Raw genomic sequence first — 5,690 nt, forward strand, 5'->3', positions numbered from 1 at the left:
TTCGGTCCTTGTGACCGAATACTGGGGACTATTTCACCCCTACTACTACCACATAATACATATCACATAGCATCATATCATACTAGCACATAAACATAACACAGGTAGTAGCAACCCTAGATGAATATCACGGAGAACATCATCTATCATGCAACTCCTACTGGTGGGCCGACATTGTGGCCGTAGACCCACCGCTACTGGAAGGCAACTCACCTCGTAGCTGCTACGCTGTGTGGGAACTGTTTGTCTGCTGCTGCTGCTCCGGAAATCCTCCAGCTGCAATTCCCACCAAACACTTAGTCAAATACTGCTAACCGAACTCAGGGTAAACTGACCATTTACCCTTAACCAAACCATAAGTCAAAGTCAACTACCAGTAGACCCGACTCGCCGAGTTGGCTTGTCAACACACCGAGTCCCTATCCCTTTGTCTGACCATTAACCCATCTCTACTCGTCAAGTTTGGCATTGACTCGACGAGTTTTCCTTCTAAGATGATGAACAAACATTCTTCATTCTACTCGCTGAGTTGTATGAACAACTCATCGAGTTCATCTTCATCTAAAGAACACTCTATGCTGAGACTCGTTGAGTTGTATGAACAACTCGCCGAGTCCGTTCTTGAGGCAAGGAGATTGCCTTGAACTCACCGAGTCATGGCATTGACTCGTCGAGTTACTACATGAGTGAGTCAGGCTTCCAACCCACTAAGTCACACCCTATGACTCACTACTCAAACCCGCAAACACGCAAAGGGGGAAAACTCGGGGACTCGCGACTCGACTTGCCGAGTCAGATGAATGACTCACTGAGTTTATCACATGCAATTACTATACACGCGATTCTGCTTGAATCTAACCCATGCCATTCATAGATCTGGGTTCCTAGGGCCTGGTTTACACGTAAAGTTTCCAACTTTATGTGTAAATAAACACCCATGAGGGTTTTAGGGCTCAAAATGCACCAAAAGAGTAGATTTAGGGCTTTTATGCACTATGGCTCCATAAACGCAATAGATCCAAGCTCCTGGAGCTCAATCATGTCTAGATCTAGAGGCTAAACAACTTATTACGAACCCTAAGACACAACAAGCTTGGGAAAAAGGTCCAAGAAGGGCTTTCATGGAGCTACAAGGGATAATGAGCATGAAAACAGAGGGAAACTGGGTTATACCTCAACGAAATCACTGAAATAACACCAAGATGTATGGCTTCCTTCTTCTCTTCTTGATCTACTCTCCTTTTCTCTCAAAATCTTCAAGAAAACACACCAAAGCACTTCAATCTCACAAGGAACAAGGGTTGGGCGTTATGGGGAGCTCTGAGGGTGAAGGGGGAGAGCTTAGGGGTGGATAAGAGGGTTTAAATAGGGTGCAAACCCTTGAAATTTAGGGTTTCATCAGACAGCGGGGACTCACCGAGTCGCCAACTAAAACGTGTTCCCGACCCCGTCCTTACTCGGCGAGTCGGACCTACAACTCGCCGAGTCCAAGGCTAAAAATGAAAAATACTAAAATAAATTTTACGTACCAGGAACCAGGTGCTACATAGGATGTTGACCTTGACTCGAGTGTTGACTTTAACTAGGGGTAAAATGGTCATTTTACCCTCTGAAGAGTTATTAGTTTTTTATTAAGTGTTATTATGAAATTTATTATCGGAGTAGTGTTGCATTCAACCGACTCGATGAGTTGTTCTTCAGACTCGGCAAGTCGGGGTGCGAGTCCAAAAGTTCTTCCCTTTTTATGTGTTATGTCGAGTGGAATCAGTGAGTTATGGGAGGAATCAGTGAGTCGGAGGTCGGACTCATTCATGAAGGGACTCGGCGAGTCAATGCCCTAACTCGGCGTGTCCAAGGCAATCTTCATACCTCAAGAACGGAGTCGACGAGTTGTTCATACAACTCGGTGAGTCACAGCCAGAGTGTTCATGTGTGGAAGGAGGACTCGACAAGTTGTTCATACAACTTGGCTAGTCGGATGCAGATTGACTGAGTGTTAGTATCGAAGAGGAACTCATCGAGTCTATGCCAAACTCGATGCGTAGTAGCAAGTAGAAGCAAGAAAGTGAGAGTAAGGACTTGATGAGTTGGTGACCCAACTCGACGAGTTAGGTCACCTATATGTTGACTTTGACCAGGGGTAAAATAGTCATTTTACCCTCAGTATGGTTATCAGTGGTTGATTGAGTGTACTTATGGAAATTGTAGCCGGGGAGATACCGGAGCAACAACATACAGTTTCCCGAGCAATTCATTCAGCAGCCAGATTACGAGGTGAGTTTCCTTCCAGTAGGAACGGGTCTACGGCCACAATGCCGGCCTGATCAGCTAGCAGTAGTTTCTGAACTTCGTTCTGATGCAACATATAGTGTGTTTGATGCCTTTGTGGCTCAGAAAGGATTTATGTGTTATGTGTTCCAGGCTACGGCCTGATGCAGTATGCAGTATATGTGTTTATGCTAGATGATATGTGTTAAGCTAGTTGATATGTGTTTATGATAGGATCAGTTACTTCCGGAATTTAGTTTGATGCAGTCAGTTCCAGACTTCAGTCCGATGTAGGTAGTTCTGGACACCGGTCCGATGCAGGGGACAAGGTCCCAGTCAGTTCCGGACTTCGGTCCGATGCAGTTTTCGGACTTCGGTCCGATGTAGTGGGCAAGGCCCAGTATGTGATTTATATGTATTGTATGGTATGTGGTAGTTTGGGGGAGTTCACTTAGCTTCGTGCTTACAGTTTCAGTTTTGGTTTCAGGTACTTCCGCAAGTAAAGTGAAGAAGAGCTCGGGATGATGGCATCGCACACACCACATCTTCAGTCTTTATCCTAGGAGTTTGTTTTGATTCATAGTCTGATTTGATACAGTTGTTTCATTAAATTTTATTATGATTTGAGATATTTGACGTATGGTTTTATGATATGACGTTTAGTATATGATTTTTATTATTATTAAAACAAAAATTTTGGGTCGTATTTTTGGATGTTACAATTTGGTATCAGAGCCTTGGTTTGAGGGATTCGGATACACTCTTTGTTGCGTCTGAACTCAAACTAAGGAAATGGTAAAAGGTTTTAAAAGAAAAACATTTTTGAAAGGAACTTAGAAAGAAAAGAGTTTTGATAAAGAGAAAAGGGTGTGGTGCATGCAATCAGCCGAGCTCAAGTAAGTACTCCCAAATTACCCATAAAAGTTTATGATTATCGTTTTCACTTTCAGTTTTAGTTCCAGTTTCAGTTTCAGTTTCAGTAGAACAACATGCTAGTATAGGACTAAGGATCTAGGAGGATGCCTTATGTGCTTGCTTTATTTGTTTCAGCCTTATGAGAATTGCATGCTAGAAATTGAGTAGACAACAGTAGGATAACATGTTTAGGTTATGCCTGATAGCATGAGCTTAGCATTGTATGCTAGTACAGTTTCTCATTATGAGGATAGAATTGCTTGAGTAGTTTTCCGTGTCCGAATGCTGTTTGCTTTGTGCTTTGTGGGACTCTGAGTGATGGGAGTTAGGCATTAGGTGAATATGCCACCTCACATGTGAACAGGGTTGAATAATCTCAGAGTGTTGGATTTGTCCCTGCTGCATAGCTCTTGTTTGAGTCTAACCGTTGTGGGGATGAGTCTTTTACTCGAAGGATTATCTGAGCCTCACTACATGTGATGGTATTTAGGTAATGGTTAATTAGCATTACAAGGAGGCCTTCAGCAGCTGAGGACTGTTTGGGTTGAGTCAAAGATTTCCCTAAGGCGAGCCTAGGATGAGAGCAGTAGAGATCAGTAGTAGTAGTAGTGGCTAGGTGGAGTCGAGGCAGTTCTTGAGGAAAGTACGGATAGATGTGGAATGTAGTAGGGGCCCATACTACTGGAAGCAGAGGATCCGTACTTGAATCGAGGAAGGCTGAGATGAGACCGAAAAGCCGGTAGTAGTAATGATCCCTCGAGTCATATCAGTGTTCTGACGTTTATTGTGATGTGTTTTTAGAATGACAAAACTGCAAATTTGGTCCTTGTGGTTTGCAAAAATCTTTGGATGGGATCCAAAAAGTTTCCAGCTTGCACAGAATGTCCAAAATTAAGGTTTTTCTGGGTTTTTGGTCCTAAACTTAAGAAATTCTTGTAGTTTTGGTCCATGCAACACTTGAATTGACTGTTTTGCCCTTTAAATTTCTTTTTTGTATTTTTTATATTCTATTTTATAAATATTAATGCAAAAAGGAATTAGGTTGGTTCACCGCATCTCTCTCTCTCTCTCTCTCCCTCTCTCTCTCCCCACCCCATCGGAGCCCTCCCCCATTCTCTTTCTTCTTCTTCTTCCTCCTCCTCCTCCTCATCTCCCTCTCTCTCTCTCTATCTCTCTCTCTCTCTCTCTTAAAATAAAACGCCATGGTTGGACTTGTATGCTTTTTTCTTGCTTGAAAATAAAAACAAATCCACATAAACCAAACACATACACAACATTCCAGATTACTAATCGTTTCTGTCTAAAAGCTCTTATTAAAAAACCCAGATATGTGGAAAAAAAAGAGAGCTTGTGTTTCATCTGGGTTTTGTTTTGAGGTTGTGAAAAATTCCAACTAAACACAATCACCAACAACACCAAATTCCCCCAATTGATGAGTCGATGATGAGATGATGAACTGGTAACACAGGCATCAATGATGAGATGATGAACTAGAATATGAGGAATGCACACTAATTCCCCCATCCCTTCTTCTTCTTCTTCTTCTTCTTCTTCTTCTTCACCTGCACACACCGTTGTTGAGTTCCAGCTATCAAAGTTTTCATTTGCTCCATTAGTGTCGTTATCATCATTGCTACTTCTTTGAATCAGAACCCTAACCTTTGGTTCAACACAAACCTGTGTAAGGGATTCCATATATGTTGTTCATCATCGGACAGCCACCATCAAAGAAATTAGGGCTCTTAAGAAGTAAGGGTTGATAAGCAACATAAATTGAAGCACATTTCCACAAATAATCGAAGATCTGACATCTGGGTTCAATACACATAGTGAAAAACTGAAACACACACACACTCGAGAAAGAAAAAAATGGTGTAAACTCGATTGAAGAAAAATTAACTTGTGTGTGTTTTCTTACTGATTTGCAGGTCGTGTTTATGATTGTGGTGGTCGACGGTGGTGTGTCCATGGAGAGAATATGGTGAGAAGATGATGGAACTGTAGGAAGAATCGATGGAGTAATTGGGTTTTTGGTCATGGGATGAAAGAGAGAGAGAGAGAGAGAGAGAGAGAGAGAGAGGTGGAGTGGGGTCTATCTTTTTTGTTTTTATTTTTATTTCATAAAGTATTATAATAAATACGAAGAGAAAATATAAAATTGAAATTAAAAGGGTAAATCAGTAATTTCAAATCTTTTTGGACCAAAAACCTAGAAAAACCTTGATTTCGGATCTTCAGTGCAAGCTGAAAACTTTTTGGACCCCATCCAAAGATTTTTACAAACCACAAGGACCAAATTTGTAGTTTTGTCTTTTTAGAATGGTGGTTTTACGCCCTAGACCAGTAGGCGGCAGTTAAGGTGCCAGAGAGGGATCGGGATCAGGCTCGGGAGCCGAGCAGTTGGATGAGCAGACTAGAGAGTTCTTCACTTTAGAGGTTACTCATATCATTCTTGAGCAGACTCTAGTGATCTTTGGTTCGATCAAGGAGGGTATATTAGACTTGAT

Source organism: Lactuca saligna, chromosome 9 (genome assembly GCF_052625555.1).
Source record: "Lactuca saligna cultivar CGN05327 chromosome 9, ASM5262555v1, whole genome shotgun sequence".
NCBI lineage: Eukaryota > Viridiplantae > Streptophyta > Magnoliopsida > Asterales > Asteraceae > Lactuca > Lactuca saligna.